Source organism: Carassius carassius, chromosome 27 (genome assembly GCF_963082965.1).
Source record: "Carassius carassius chromosome 27, fCarCar2.1, whole genome shotgun sequence".
In the NCBI taxonomy this organism is placed as follows: Eukaryota; Metazoa; Chordata; class Actinopteri; order Cypriniformes; family Cyprinidae; genus Carassius; species Carassius carassius.
This window is the reverse complement of record NC_081781.1, coordinates 14,210,705-14,226,898: the sequence shown is the minus strand read 5'-3', so window position 1 is coordinate 14,226,898 and position 16,194 is coordinate 14,210,705. Positions and strand designations below refer to the sequence as shown.

At 37.0% G+C, this 16,194-nt stretch overlaps 1 pseudogene; it reads left to right on the top strand.

Moving 5' to 3' along the window:
* The first annotated feature begins 3,705 nt into the window (after window positions 1-3,705).
* On the top strand, window positions 3,706-15,094 carry LOC132107413 (centrosomal protein of 135 kDa-like; annotated as a pseudogene).
* The last annotated feature ends 1,100 nt before the right edge of the window (window positions 15,095-16,194 follow it).

Sequence of the window (16,194 nt, the reverse complement as noted above, 5' to 3'; positions counted from 1 at the left end):
TAGAGGGCAATGTTATACCACATAATGTTTTGGGGCCAGTGTCTGTCGTGTCCAATCCGTGAGCATGTTAAAGTGGGTTTAATTAGGTCATATTGTGGTGGAAAATAACATCCTATCAAGTCTAGCATGTTTAAGGCACACCCACTGTTGTCTAAAGTTGTGTAACCTTATTCAGATTATGCTGTGGGATCGTCTGTCACGCCAACAAAAGCACAGACACTCCAGTCAAACACACAAGGCCTTTCCCCTTCACTGGTCAACTTGTATTGACACAGTACTTTTTATGGATTAATATTAATTGGCCTTTTCATGAATTATTTACAGTGGGAGGAAGCCTCGGGAGCAGTTTCTCTGGTTTCCTCTTGAATGCACAAATCTCCAGGGTGAATAAGAGGAACATGCCCCCAAACCGAGGTCAGCAGTGAAAACTTCTGAGGCTGTTTCCTGTCTTAAAAATGGACATTATAGCTTTCAAATGGCAGGCCCAAGAATGTAAAATTCAAAGAGGAGTCAGGTAGCTTGTGTGTCTAGCTGTAAATTTTGTGTATTTAAGGAACATTTCTCCTGGTTTCTTTACGCTGTTTTTCTGTGCTAACCCTTACGAAAGGAAAATATATTTACCAATATATTTCTTAAAATATATTGTGATATTTTGTAATATATTATTTTCCCTTTTTATTTTCTAATATGTTATATATTTGAATACATTTAATAATATATTGATGATACATATATTATATAATATATTGCAAAATATACAAATGATTGCAGCTTTCAATATATTGCAATATATTGGAAAAAATATATATATTTAAGAATATATGCCTAATATATTACATGATATTTTCCAATATACTGCAATATATTTTTGTTTCATAAGGGAATCCAGTGTGCTTTAATAATTTGTTCCATAATATACAATATTGGTTACAGGCCAGTATTAGAAGGTTTTCTTTAATCGATATGGGACTGAATTGTGCATGCTCAGTTCCCCCCACTTTTTTTTTTTTTTTACATTCTACCTTCATCTAACATTCATCAAGAGGTTTTTTTTTAATGCACTTAATGACATGGTTAAATGTAATCTTTGGCTAATCTGAATGAATATCAATTTTCTTGCTGTACATTAAAAATTATAAAATAATAAAAATTGTTTCATTATTAACTTTGTTTTTTACAAAATAGTTTAAATACTTCTTAGTTTGTGATTTTGCCCATTTATCTGAATACCAGTGCATCCCTTATCTTAAAAGCATGCGGTCCAAAAAATTCGGATTTATATTACTGATTAAATTTCATTTCCATGCAAAAAAAAAAAAACATAATTACAGCTGAATACCATCATATGTCGGTACATCTACTGAAAATCCATCCATCAATTCATAAGTTATGTATAAAACTGAAAAAAAAAATAATCCTAACTTTATATATATAGTAAGTGTAAGGTTTCCGTGTTTTTACTGATCAGTGAGCCTACAACAAGAGCAGTGTTTAGGTACGCAATAAACAGCTCATGCATGGACACCAAGCCAGGGTGTTTAGTGTGGACCCGACAGCAAACAAACAAAGAAACAAAACTGAAATTCAATTTACAGTTACGCATTACATCATCGTTACGTCATGATAAAATAATACAAATTAGGCCAGACACTGTCTATTAAAAATAGTCTTAGTATTATGAGTATTGACGCCTGCGTATCAGTGATGTATATTTTTCATAGTCATCACTTCCTTTGTAGGAACGGGCAATGCTATCGACGGCATCTTTTGCCACAAAAGCATGCATTGTGGCAGGTATGCATCGTGATAGAAAACGACACTAAAGCTCAGGGCACCATCAACTGTCTGCACCAGTTCCTGTAAGCATAATATGTATGAATGACTGACGACTCATAAATCAGATAGTCAATGTTTTGCGGACGTATCTAAGAAATCCACAGTATCAACTAATCAAAACAACTGTCATTCATAAATAAGCTAAAAGGCAACATATGGAGGGGGTGCAGATTGATGTGATGCAAACGTATCGATGGCGTTTTCTACACAATGACAGATCTTATATCATGCATTTCATAGCCAAATGCAGCCCAAGACATCTTCATGCCTCCCCAGCTGCACACACATCTGTGAAGAATGGGGGATTTTGGAAGATGGGCTCTATGACAAGGTCAGTATCACAGACAAAGCTATGGAGTTCAAACAAATGTTTGATTGTCTCCTACCTCTCCAGGCGTGTGTGATGGCACGGCACGAGGATCAGTTCCTATGCTTCCTTTATTGTGTCTCGCGGCACTCGATTATCTTCCATTCAAGTCGCAGCACGCGAGCTGACCTCTTTGTGTATGTATGCGTGCATGCGTGTGTGTGTGGATGTGTGTGTTGCTGATGCTGCGAGTGCTCGCCTCCTCCTCGCGACAGTTCCGTATGCATTCAGTGCGCGCGGAGGCGCTGCTTCTCCCCCAGCTGCACGTGAAACACGAGGGTGTGGCAGAGGCCGTTCACCGAATAAAAACAGAGGGTTCTGCTCTAACATTTGTGTTTCTAAATGTACGCCCTTTTAATTTAATGGATGCTGCACAAGCCTCTAAATGCAGGCCACAGTCTGGAAGAATTAGAGGTTGAATAATAAAAAATCGATCAACTGTTTCGGTAGGCTATTACAGTAAAAATAGATTTTCTATTGCTTCATATTTTTTTTAAATTTATTATTTAGAGGCTTACAGGGATTATGTTCTGAATTCTCTTTAACAGCAAATATGTGACCCTGGACCACAAAACCAGTCACAAGGGTCAAATTTTTTAATTGAATAAATGGATTACTGAATAAATAAGCTTGCCATTAATGCATGGTTTGGTAGGATAGGACAATATTTGAATGAGATTCAACTATTTGAAAGTCTGGAATCTGAGAGTGCAAAATATATATAGAGAGAGACAGGGGCATTGCACAAGATCCCAGGCCCTATGCATAGGCAGTCCTGATGGGACTGGTTTTACCCCCAGTCCGACGCCCCTGTAGAGAGAGAGAGAGAGAGAGAGAGAGAGAGAGAGAGAGAGAGAGAGAGAGAGAGAGAGAGAGAGAGAGAGAGAGGGAGAGAGAGAGAGAGAGAGAATCGTCAAGTTGTCCAAATTAAGTTTTTAGTAATGCATATTATTAATCAAAAATTAAGTTTTATATTTACTGTTTAAAAAATATATTTTTGGAACACGATCTTTACTTAATATATTTTATGCCATTATTAAAAATTAATAATGGCTTAAAATAAAAATCGATAATTTTGACCCTCACAATGTTTTTGGCTTGTCACATATTTTCCATATGTGTAACCACTTTTATATGTCTTTTCACTAAGTCTCCACTAGATGGCGCAGTTTCAATGATAAGAAAGAGCAGGACTGGGTCTATGGGTCTTTCCCATAGACAGTAAAAGGTCTTTCCTTCTCCTTGGCGCCATTTTCAAACAGCGTTATGTGGCTTTTGTAGCTTTATGGTCACGGTTTAAAAGTAAGCTGCCTAACTTAACCTACCTAGACAGTTATCAAACATTCGCAGTGCGTCCAGAAGTGCTGTCTAGATGTTTGTTTCCCAAAAGCATCTATGGTTGCAAGTTATATTGAACTCTATTTGTAACGACCTAAGTTGCTTCTGAAAAACGCAGCTCAACTCGTGCTCTGTGTGTATCGTTGTGGGGCGTGTCGTGTTGAATGAGCATGACGACCAGCGCCGAGCGGAAGTTCATCAATCTGCCGAAGCGTTTGGATCAGCTGGACAGCCACTAGCCATTGAGAGCCTGCCACTGGTCGAGAAACTCTTCAGGTGAATATGCTGTATTATTCATTCTGAACTATACACCATAAAGATTTTTTTTCATCTAAAAACACAAATACATGATCATTGGATTGTGACAATTGCAACACTGGCCTAATGGAGCAAATACAAGTTCTGCCAAGAACATAGATGTTCATCATAACAGATGCAAAAATGGCTGAACATGTTTATTTAACTAGTTTCTGGAAATAGTCTTCATGAAAATTAAACATGACATCCACTTTATAAATGTACATAATATAATATATATAATATAATGATAGGTAAAAATTGAATTGAATGCCTAAATGCACTGTAAGTCACTTTGGATAAAAGCGTCTGCTAAATGCATAAATTTAATTTAATAATATGTGAAACGTGATTTGACAGGAGCATAATCATTATGTTTTCATTTGTATCTTAGTGACCTGGTCCACACCACAGAGAGTCTCAGGAATGCCAAGCTCGCTGCAGGAAAGACGGAAAAAGAAAATCGAAATGTTGATGCTGTTCTGGAGCCATATAAAGCTGAAAATGCCCGGCTAGTCAGAGAAAACAATGAACTGCACCTTGGGCTGTTGAAACTGAGAGAGGAGAAGGATCGGATCAGCAGGGGTATGGACTGAGTTTAATGCCTCAAATCCTGTTGCAAACAAATTTGATCTAAAGGGAATGGTTATAAGAAACACTTTTCCATTAACAGAGCTGAAAGCATACATCTGGAAACTGGACCATGAAACCTCAGATCTGAAATTCCTCAATAATCAGTATGTGCACACAGTCCGGTCTCTTGAGCAGGACAGCAAAGCTAAGACGGAGCGTATCCTAGCTCCAGGAGAAGAACATTCAAGCTGTTGTTCAGACACCAGATCGGTACATTTTATTTAACATTGCAGCTATGATATTCATCTGTGTCTGTTTATGTTATAGTTAGAGCAATTTATAGTCAATGACTAATTTAATTAGGAGGGAAGAAACAATCAATCTCGTTTAGACGTCAGCGGATGCAGATAGATGAACTCCTCCCACCCTCCAGTGGCCCCATCCCTTCATCTGTGGCGCAACCAGACGATCCTTCTTCAGGTGGCTGATGACTGGTGTGGGGAAGGAAACAAAATAGAATCATGATAAATCAATTGTTTTGTAATTAATGCATTTGAAGGGTAGAGATTAAGTCTTTCTTAAGGAAAGAAAAGAAAAGGACAATTTTTATACATTTAATTAATTTGCACGAGTTACTGCATTAATTTTGATAGCATCGATACTAACACATTTCATAATATTTATAAATGCTATAAATATAAAAAAAAGGTTTAAATAATTTTTTGCTATTTAAGTGTGTGTGTGTGTGTGTGTGTGTGTGTATATATATATATATATATATATATATATATATATATATATATATATATTATTTTTATTTTATTTTATTATTTGTTTTTTGTTTTTTTGTAACATTTAAATATTTAATCTGTTGCACAAGTTAACAAATTCACCCCGGTTGTAACATGTAGTAATGTAAACGTGTTTAGAAATATAAATGCAATTATTTAAATAACTTTTATAGCTTTTATAATATTAAAAAATATATGTCTCTTTGTGCTAGGATTCAGGAGCTTCAGAAGGAAGTTGCACAGCTGAAGCTGGAGACAGCGCAGGCAGGAATCAAACATCTAAACACTGGGGTAAGCATGCACACACTTAAACTTATCTAATTTAATTAGATATATAGTTTGATTATTTATTCTGAGGTGCTTTTCTAATATTTCAGTAAACAAATTGTTTTCCATGAGCTACTACCTTATTGTCTGGAGAGAACGAGAGCGTGATTATAGTTGTTAAAGTGGAACATGTATGGGTATTCGGAACTGTCTAAGTTGTAAAATTATATTGTCTCTAACAGTGTTAATGCTTTTATTCATATCATGCACCCTTAGAATTTTTTTGTCATGCTGTGTGTACAGGTGGAAGAGCGAGATAAAGAGATTGAGCGTCTGAATCGAGCTCTGGATGGTGGTCGACCAAATGATGTCATCTCTCTGGAGGCTCAAAACATCAGTAATGAAAAACGTATTGCTCATCTGAACCTGCAGGTAAATGGATGTTCCTCTAATTATTACTTTTACTTCATCTTGTCTGGCAGATTTCTGACTAAGACCACCGAACCAAGCATATACCTTCAAGATTAAGAGTTCACTGATGTCCATCACCTCTTTCTGTTTGCTTTATGCGTATATAGGTGTTTATTTCCAGCTAGATGCTAACCCTGTCATAACCCCTCTCTCAGATAGAATATCTGCAGGAGACCAACAGATCCCTGGAACAGAGAATTGACGGACTGCAGCAGGGGAAGAAGACTGTGTCCAGTGAGGTAGCTGATCTGAGCGCTCGAAATCAAGAGCTGTGTCAGGAACTTAATGAGATAGACCAGCTTTCCCAGCAGCTAGAGAAAGACAAAGAGAAGGTTCTAGAGACTGCCGACATCGAGCTGCAAGAGGCCAAGGTGAACTCAGTGGGGTCTATGCTTAAGATCAACTTTTGTTTTAATGCCGTTTTGCCATTACTTAAATAGGACAGTGTAATGACAGGAAGCAAATTGGAAGAGAGAGGGGGGCGGGATTCCAATTCAGGACGCCTGTAGCGCAACAGCGCTATATGTCGGCTCGCTTCTGCACCGACTGTTATCAACTTTCAAGTAATAAAATAAGCCTCAGTTCTTCTCTGAAGGTGTAAAGGTTTGCAAAATGTATTTATATAAAATTAATAATACTGGATTAACGTTGCATTTTTTTTTGCCTTTTTATTTTATTGCTTTTTAATAATTTTTTTAAGATGATTCTTAAAATCTTAAATTCTAAATCTTGACTTAAATTTGAAAATTTACATTGAATTTTAGTACTCGTATATTTTAATATGCATATTGCTATTTAATACTTAGTAAACTACTGATTTTAATGTTAATTTTTGGTCTCAGTGTGTCAAAGCTTGGATTTTAAAGACTAATATTTAGCTTTATGCAGTGATACTTACACTAGCCCTGTTTCTATCTCTAGAAAGAGATTCAACGTCAACAGCAGGAGCTAGAGAACCTGGAGGAGGTCATCGCTACAGACAGACGGGTATGTGCATGGGTCCACACTGCAGCATGTGAAATGAGCTGTTAAATTAACCATCTGGTTCAGAACAGCACATTTATTCTGTCTGGCCTGACATGACATGGAAGGTTAAGTATAGCTTCTGGATATAAAGCTTCTATGTTTTTGTTTATCATCTTTGGGTAAATACTTTACAACATATATTAAAAGATTCATGACTATAAGGAAGTACTACTTTATATAGCTATTCCTAGATATCTTACTCTTTATTACTGGCCTTTAGAGTGTTTGAATAGTGGTAATAAGGCATTTTGCAGGTGAATAATCTTAACACACAAATAAAAATATCTCTATTTATCTGAAAATTAAGTTATAAATTAAAGGCAGGTACATTTTTTTCAGAAACCAGACATTTCTTTTGAATTTAAATGCAATAATATAAGGGGGAAAAAAACTAAGACAATACAACATGAACTCTATTTGTTAATTTAAAGAAGAAAAAATAATGACCAATTAAAAATTAAAGTGTTCACTGGGCGGCTATATTTACAAAGGCTCCAGGCAGCTTAAACAAGACCAAGTCCTGTCTAAATGAATGGGGGAATCCTGAAATCTCAAAAACTGTTCGCTGAAGTCGCAATTAAATTACATATTTCAAATCACGACAAAATCTAAATTAACTTCCCCTTTAATGTTGTTTCTTATGCTAAAATGGCATTTAAAAAAAGCTTGTTTTTCAGGCTAGATCAGCCAATGTGCATGCACAGTCATAACATGCTTCACACCAAGAATGATAACTATAAAGATAATGTTATAAGCGTCCACACCAGCGAACGATATCGCCTGTTTATTCTAAGCACATGTGCGTCTGACGCTTTAAATTCTTGAGCTCATTATAGCAGGATGAATTTTGATTGTCTGTCAGTCAGCTGGGAAAAATCGCTTTGAAAATGATTCCAATGATATCGGTTCTCTGTGCCTTTATCAGTATAGTTGTTGTTGTGTGGACTCTCTTATTCTTTAATATTGAGAATGATTTTTAGAGCTATATCTTTATAGTATTCATGCTTGGTGTGAACGGGCCTTAAGGCTGCGCATGCGCATCAGCTGGTCTAGCCTCAAATTTCTATGGCAACCAGAGCTTCTTATGGCAGTGATGCAATGACTTTACCAATCAGCAATTGGTTCTTTCATTTAGAAGGTGGGACTATTCCGCCATACTGTAGTTTCTCCCATTCATAAGTATAGGAGTGAACTGTCTTTGTATTTCTATAGTCTTCGGCACCACCTTAATTATAACTATTATAATTATATGTGAGATTTGGGTGAGATTCAGTGAATGATTTGTTGCAGGATATGGCAGAGGGAGATCACGTGAAAGACTGTATGAGGGATCAGCTGCTTGATCTTCAAGAACAGAATGACAAGAAGCAGACAAAAAGAGACTTCAGGATAAAGTTGATGCAATGACACAGGCTGTTGAGATGCAACACTGCTCTTTGTGTTTTATTTGCAGGTAGAGTGGTGTGTGTGTTTGTTTATGTGTGTGTGTGGTGTTTGCATATGTGGTTTGTCATTTACCTGATTTTGGTACTGTGCTTGTTTCAGATAAGGAGATGATTCTAGATTTGGAGCAGATGCGTGCAAGGCATGGGATGTGTGGCAAGGAGAAGTCTCCATCCCGACTAGATGGCTTTGTGAAAAGTTTAGAGGAGGAAAGAAATGACTACAAACAGGAGCTGTAGCGATACCAGCTGCTTAGGGGCAGGACAGACAAAAGCCCCACCCCTAGTCCAGGCAGGGGGAGGAGCCCCAGAGGAAGAGGCAGCTGGCACGAAAAGGTTGGAGATGACCTTTACTTCTGTAACTGCATACTAATTATTACATACATAATTATATAGTTTTTCTCACTTTTTCTGAACCGTTAAAGGCACTGTTCAAAAATGAAAATTCTTTTAATTACTCACCCTCATGCGGTCCCAAAACTGTAAGACCTTCATTCTTCTTTGTAACACAAATCGATGGATAAAGTCATTATGTTTGTTTCTTTGTGCAGAGAAATTTTTCTCATAGTGCATAAAATTGTTGTACCACTGATGTCATATGCACTGTTTTATCGATGTCCTTACAAAATTTCTGTGCCTTGAATGTGGTAGTACCCTTGCTGTCTATAGTGGGTCAGAAAGCCCTCAGATTTAATCAAAAATATATTAATTTGTGATTCAAAGATGAAAAAAGGTCTTACGAGTTTGGAAAAACATGAGTAATTAATGACAGAATTTTCGTTTTTTTTGAGTGAACCATGCCAAGGGTGTCAAACTCAGTTCCTGGAGTGCCACAGCCCTGCACAGTTTAGATATAACCCTAATTAAAATTGTCTGATCCAGCTAATCTAATCATTCAGGCTTATTTGGAACTAAACTCTGCAGGGCTGCACCCCTCCTGGAACTGAGTTTGACACCTCTGAACTATCCCTTTAACATATGGACAGCTGGATGAAATATAAATAAGTTTCCTATTTACAAATATACATTTTGTTTTAAATAAATAATGATTTGCTAAGTTTTCAAAATATAAAAGCCAATGAAAATTTAATAAAAAAATATATAAAAATATATGTGAACAAATTGAATATTTTGTATTTATTATATGTTTTATAAATATTTCCTTATTACCTTTATTTTATACAATATAACCGATTTTGTAACAAGGCTACATTTTTGTTTTCACATTGATGGACACTTTAATTACCTGTTTAAACAATTATTTTAGAAAGTATTTACTAAATGAACTAAATGTCCTCTGAACTCCAGCACAGGATCAGAGATGACAGGGAACAGACTGAAGCTGAACTCCACAGAGTTACTGCTGAGAGAAACGCACTTAGAGACAGACTCAATGTGTGTGTTTTTGTGTGTTTGTGTATGTTTGCAAACTGAGTTTTTTTTTTTTTTTATACCATAATACCATAAATAGCTGCTAAGTATATGCAAGCAGTTTTCTGTGGTTAAGAGTTGTGCGTTTGAAATTCCACACAGCACTTCTAAACTGTACTTCACTTGTAGGTTGAGTGATATAGCTGTGTGTTAAAGGGAGAGTTGCCAAGATAAATCTTCTTTCAGACTTTGCAGGTTGCACAGAGCACAGCTCTGACAGACAGAGAACATTAGGAGAGCAGGATTCTTGACCTGGAGAACACCAATGAGATGGAACTACACTAACAGAGCTTGCACTGTTTATAGTTTCACAAGCATTACCAGTGTGTTTTGTCATGTGTGGATAGTCATGGGCCAATTCCAGGTGTCTTGATAGCACTGTAGGAAGGGGACCGTACTTGTAGGGATGTTAAAAATATTTTTCTTTTCCCATACCCAAGTGGCACACTGAAAAGCAGTGCCTGAGTTAAAGTAAACTTGGATTAAACCCATTTGGACATTTAACACAACACTTATATTAACAACCTAAAAGCTATAAATATAGGTTTTGATTGTATGTTTTGAGAATAACCTTCTGGGGTTAGTAATGTTTAGATGTAGGATTTAACAAAAGTGCATATATATGAGTGTAATGCACCCTCTAAAGAGCCCTTTGTCTCGTTGTGGGTAGGGCAAAAGACATGCTTATTTATAAATTTTCCCTTTATGTGAGGTTATTTTTAGGTTTAAAAAAATCATAATGTGAAACATTACTGTGTGTGTAGCTGGAAAGAGAGAGGGCTGATCTGCGTGCTCAGGTGGATATGCTGAAGAAGAGTCATGTTGCTGTTGAGAAGGAGCTGAAGGCTCAGTCAGCAGTGCTGCTGCAGAATGTAGAAGAGGCCACACAGCAGAGAGCCGAGAGCTGTGCACTCAGGTCTGTGTGTGTTTGCTTGTGTAGCACCCCTGTAGATGAACATTTCTGCCTGTTTGTGTAGCACTGCTGTAGTCATACATTTCTGCCTGTCTTGGTTGTGCTTAAATACGTGCCAGCAATTCTAAATCTGCTTGATATTTCGTGTGTGTGTGTGTGTGTGTGTGTGTGTGTGTGTGTGTGTGTGTGTGTGTTTGTGTGCATTTAGGCTTCTGCAGGAGCAGATGGAGCAGTCTCTCTCAGATGTTCAGCACAGATTATCTGTCAAGACCAATGAACTGCAAGCAGCTCACCAACAGATCGACAAACTAGAAGAGAAAATCGGTGTGTGTCAGAACAGTGTCTTATATTGTGCATCTTTAATTATTAGCTTTTCTGTCTCTTCCTTCCTGCTTTCTCTCATGCATCTGTCTCTCTCTGTATTAGCCTTGTCAGAAGTTCCTTTACTTTGGTATCTAGCCAACACATTTTATTTAATTGTTCTTACAGTATTACCTAACTGAGAAAATGACTTAACTGAGAAATGCTTTTAAATTCATTTATAAATATATTGATGATAATGTATTATCATGTATGTTTAATTCCATATTAGTTTTGTGTTAATGAGATACATTTGTAATTTAGGTATCATGACATCTGCAGGGCACAATAGCCTCTCTAGACTGAGAGAAAGACCTGCAGGAAGCCGTGGACCAGAAGACTGAGAATATGGTGCTGCTACAAGACGAGATCCACGGGAAGGGACTGCTGATACATGACACACAGTATGAGGGGATGTCTTATTGTAGCCCTGTTCCCAAAACAGAATGCTTTGTAATATTTGTAGAGAAGATAAACTGCTGCAATCAGAAAATTGCTGTGGTACTGCTTTTATAAAGTTGGTTTTGCTCTACAGGAGAAAACTCTATTTGAAGTCCGGCGTACAGTCACAGACTTGGAGAACTCTCTGGAGTAAGTAATATGAATGTTCTTAGGATGATGAGATGTTTCTTTCTTTTTGGGGAAGAATAGAAGGCCTTGAATGTCATATGTCATGTATTTCAGTCAGCTGAAGGTGTCATTAAGCAGTCGAGAGAGGGAAATCTCTAGTCTGCGTAGACAGCTGGACGTATCACAAGAGGAGCTCTCAGCCATCAGTCGAGACAGAGAGGTCGCGCTGAGAGAGAACCGCAGGTTACAGGATGATCTGGCAACCATGATCAGAGAAAACCAGGTGCATACATCCACAAGAGACCTCTTCTTTTTTTCCTTGTTTTTCTCCTTCCCACCCCTTCCAAATGGTAAAGGTGAACCCACTTCTGTTCACATGACCATCTATGACCAGTGAACTTCACATACACACATGCTCACATTCTTGTGGTCCTTTCTCAAGGCGTTGCATGCAGAGATGCAGGAAGCTCTGAATGAGAGGAATGAACTGAAGCTCAGGGTTCACTCGTATATCTCAGAAGTGGCACGGATAGAAAGCATGATGGCTTCCAAGGTGAGAAATGGAGAGGAAAAAAACACCAAAAATAAGTAATTTGATTAAAGACAAAAATGTTCATTGAACAGTTCAATTAAATAAACCAGGGTTACAGTGGCCACTAATTATTGTTTACCATAATTGATCGCAAACTATTTTTCACAGGAAAATTAAAGTAGGTGATGAAAATACTATATTAACTTTAAAAAAAATGCAGAGTTAAAATTCAGTGCAGATTCATTTTGTGGACGCTCCAATTTGAAGTTAGAAGTGTGGATTTTATCAGATGCAATTTAAGATTTTACACTGAAGCTGTTCTATGTTGCGTAAAGGAACAGGAAAACTGGGACATGCTGGAGCGTTTCCGGACTATCCACACTGAGTCGGAGGATAGAGAGCTAAAGCTGCAGCAGGCTGAGGGGCTAAACAACTCTAGAGAGACAGAGAGATACAGGAGGTATGAGTGACTCGGAGCATGAGGAGCACACTAAAGCAGTGGTTCCCAACATTACAAACCAGACAAAGGGGAGATGCAAAATGTGCAGTGTTGGGGGACCTCCAGGAACAAGGTTGGGAACCACTGCACAAAAGGATGTTTTCCATTGCCTCTGTTTTCCTTCAGCACTTGAACTCTCTGCAAGCATATGAAGCTCAGGTGTCATTGCTTGCACGGGCAATGTCTCGTTTGGAAGAGGAGGTCCAGGCGACTCGAGCTGAGAAAGCCACACTGTTGGCAGATCTGGCCTCTGTCAGAGAACTGTGCGTCAAACTCGACTCATGCAAAGAGCTCAACGTTCGCCAGCTGACAGCTGGAGAGAGCTGGAGAATGGAGCTGGAGAGAGTAAGATGCACACGTCATCCTACTACGTTTAGAAAGGGTTTGAAAATGAGCAAATAGGCAAGTAACCAACACTAACCTTTGAATGTCAACCTCAGGTGACAAGTGAACTGGAGGATATGCGCTCTGAGGAGAGCTTCTGAAAAAGCAGTTGGCCAGCAAACAGCTGACGGTACACAATCTAGAGACACTGCTCTCAACCAATCGACAGAAGGAGTTTCAGACGCACACGAGTGCCAGTGAGAAAGAGTCTGACCTCAAAGTGCTGAAGGACCGCCTGGCTCTTGCTGACAGCAAAACGCAAGTATAACAACAGTGGACAAAACGGCCATTTATAATACTTTTGTGACTGTTACACTACCTTTCTAAAGTCTGTAAGTATTTGTCCTTTTTTTAAGTGTATTTGATGCCATCCCAAGCAAAATTTATTTGATGTAAAATACAATAAAAGCTTTTACCAATAGTGTTAACACTGTCAAATACAAAGTTATTTTATGTATGCATTTTTATGTAATTTATTCAAAGTGCATGTTTTCACTAACACGTGATCAAAAGTTAAAAGCAATTTTAAATGTAACCCTTAAATTTATAGCATAGTATAGTATTCATAATGCATTTATATTTGGTTTTTAATAATAAAATACTTATGTTAAAATACAAAATGGAAAAATTGGCTTTGTGACATGGTTAATCGAACAAAAATGTTATGGATTAACTGTCAAAAAATGATTGGTAGTGTCAGCCCTACTGACATAGGCTGTAATGTAGAAAGTGTGGAATGATGTCAGATATGCACTAAAAACTTATTTTTATTTTAATATACATGTATGTGTGTGTGTATATATATATATATAATAAAATGTATTGTTTCCTAGGAGACTTGTTACACAGAGAACTGTGTGAAGCATTTGTCATTGGCAAACACAGAGGACTGTGTCCTCTTTTAAGAGTGCATAAAGAGTCCATTCAATGTTGCTTTCCTTCAACAACAAGCAGTTTCTCAATAGTGCTGACTAGTGTAAGTGTGCAGCTGCCTTGGCGATCACTGATGGTAACGTGGAACAAACTGACATCAATCAAATGAGGATGTCTTAATCCACTCCAGCACAGTTTAAAAGCAATACAAAGTGGTTATAAAAATATTTTTGCCCTTTCTTCTAAGATCTTAAAATGTGTTTATGTGTAGGGCTGGTCATGCTCGAGAGGTATCTCAGCTGCGTGGAAAACTGTCTCGGATACAGACAGAAATGGACGTCCTCAAGAGGCAGCGAACCACGGAGCGCTTTGAAAGGTTAGACCTTGACTTTATTACAAAACCTAGTGTGCTGCAAAACTGTCATTGAATGTATTGTAAGTGACCCATTTGAAATTAAAATGAAAAAAAAAAACATTAACTATATAACCAAACAATAAAGTGTTTGAGATTAGCATGTTGCTAAGTTAAGGGTACAGTACTCTAATAAGAATATAAATGAATGAGGCAAATGTTAGGTAAAATAATAAATTTTTAATTGCACAACTATTTTTGTATGTTAACTTATAATCTTGAATTTTCTTTTGAGGATGTGGTTGCTGTGATCTTAGTATGTTGTTTTGTCAGATGTGTTTTTCTGTGGTAGGGAGAGCTGTGCAGGAAATGCAAAGACGGCTTATCTTTCTCTTCTCTGCAGAGCTCCTCCCCTCTCTCAGTCCCCGGCCCGCTTCTCCTGAGCGCTCCATCCTCTGCACACCAGAGCACTCCGTAGACAAAATACCAGAAAAGTGAGTAATGCTTAAATCCTGCGTGTGCAATATTAATCATCTGCAGCAGATATCGTTCTTGTGTGATATTTATGGAAGGCCATTTCAATGGCCAATAAAAAAATTTAAAAAGCTAATTGCGACTTTTATCTCACTTGCAAATGCGAGTTTACATCTAGCAATTCAGACTTTTTATTCACAGAATTGTGAGACCGGAGCTTGAAATTGCAAGTTTGTCAGAATAGTTTTTTTTTTCTCTGAGTTATGTGATAAACTCAGATTTGCACTTTCTAAAGGATAGCAGGATATAAACTTGCAATTGCAAGGTTAATTTTGAAATTTTGACTTTCTTACAATTGCAAGTTTAAATGTAGCAATTAGATATTTTTCTCGCAATTGCGAGTTTAACTCACAATTCTGACTTTATTTCTCAGAATTACATTTTTAGATTTTTTATTCAGCATTGGAAATGGGCTTCCATAGATATTCAAAACCATGCATATATGATTAAAATTAACCCATTTACTTTACATTTTTTAGAAGTGTGAGCTTTAAGGAGTAGCAGTGAAGGAAATGATTCAGTCTGTCCCATTTTCACTGACAAAAGACACAAATGTTATGTGGAAGATTCTTGTGTTTAGTCAGTTCTGATGATACATTGTATTGGGCCAGAAATATCTCGAGATCATATTTTCTTGGGCTTCTAAAAGGGAAGTACTTGTATGTCTATAAGGTCAAAGGGAAAATGATGCCACCAAAGCCAATATGAAGAGCAGTTTCTTTTGTTAATTTATACACTTTGTAGTAACATGAAAGAAATAGTTTTGAAGTAGTTGAATTGTCATTATTGTTTCTTAATGGTTTTAGATTTGTGAATGGTTATTGAGGCAGCTAATAGCACTTGATGTATTTTATATATTTTATTATCCTTAAATTGCAGACTTTTAATAAAAAGTTACACTTAAGAGAAACTGATCTAAAACATGTGAAATGAACTGGCAGTGCAAGTTGATATGGCCATGTTACTTAGGGATGTGTTAATGTCACACTACCACTCCAACCTGTGTTTTATATGCATGTATAATAGATTGTATGTTGACTGATTAACTTATGAATAAACATGAATATAATGTGTTTCGAGTATTTACCCTTGGTACTGTGTATAGTTATTAATGTAATTTATTTTGTGTTTGGATATCAGTGACATTCCATTTGGTCTGAGAAATCCATCACGGTTTTTTCACCTTATAATATTTGGTGTAACAATGTTGAAATGCTTTAATGTTGAAAAAACATTTTTCAAATACTATACATTTATATTTTGAAAATACTGTAGTCTAGTAATCACTTCTGGCATATTTTATGGCGACAGGGTGGACTTAAGCTTTGGCAAAGCAAA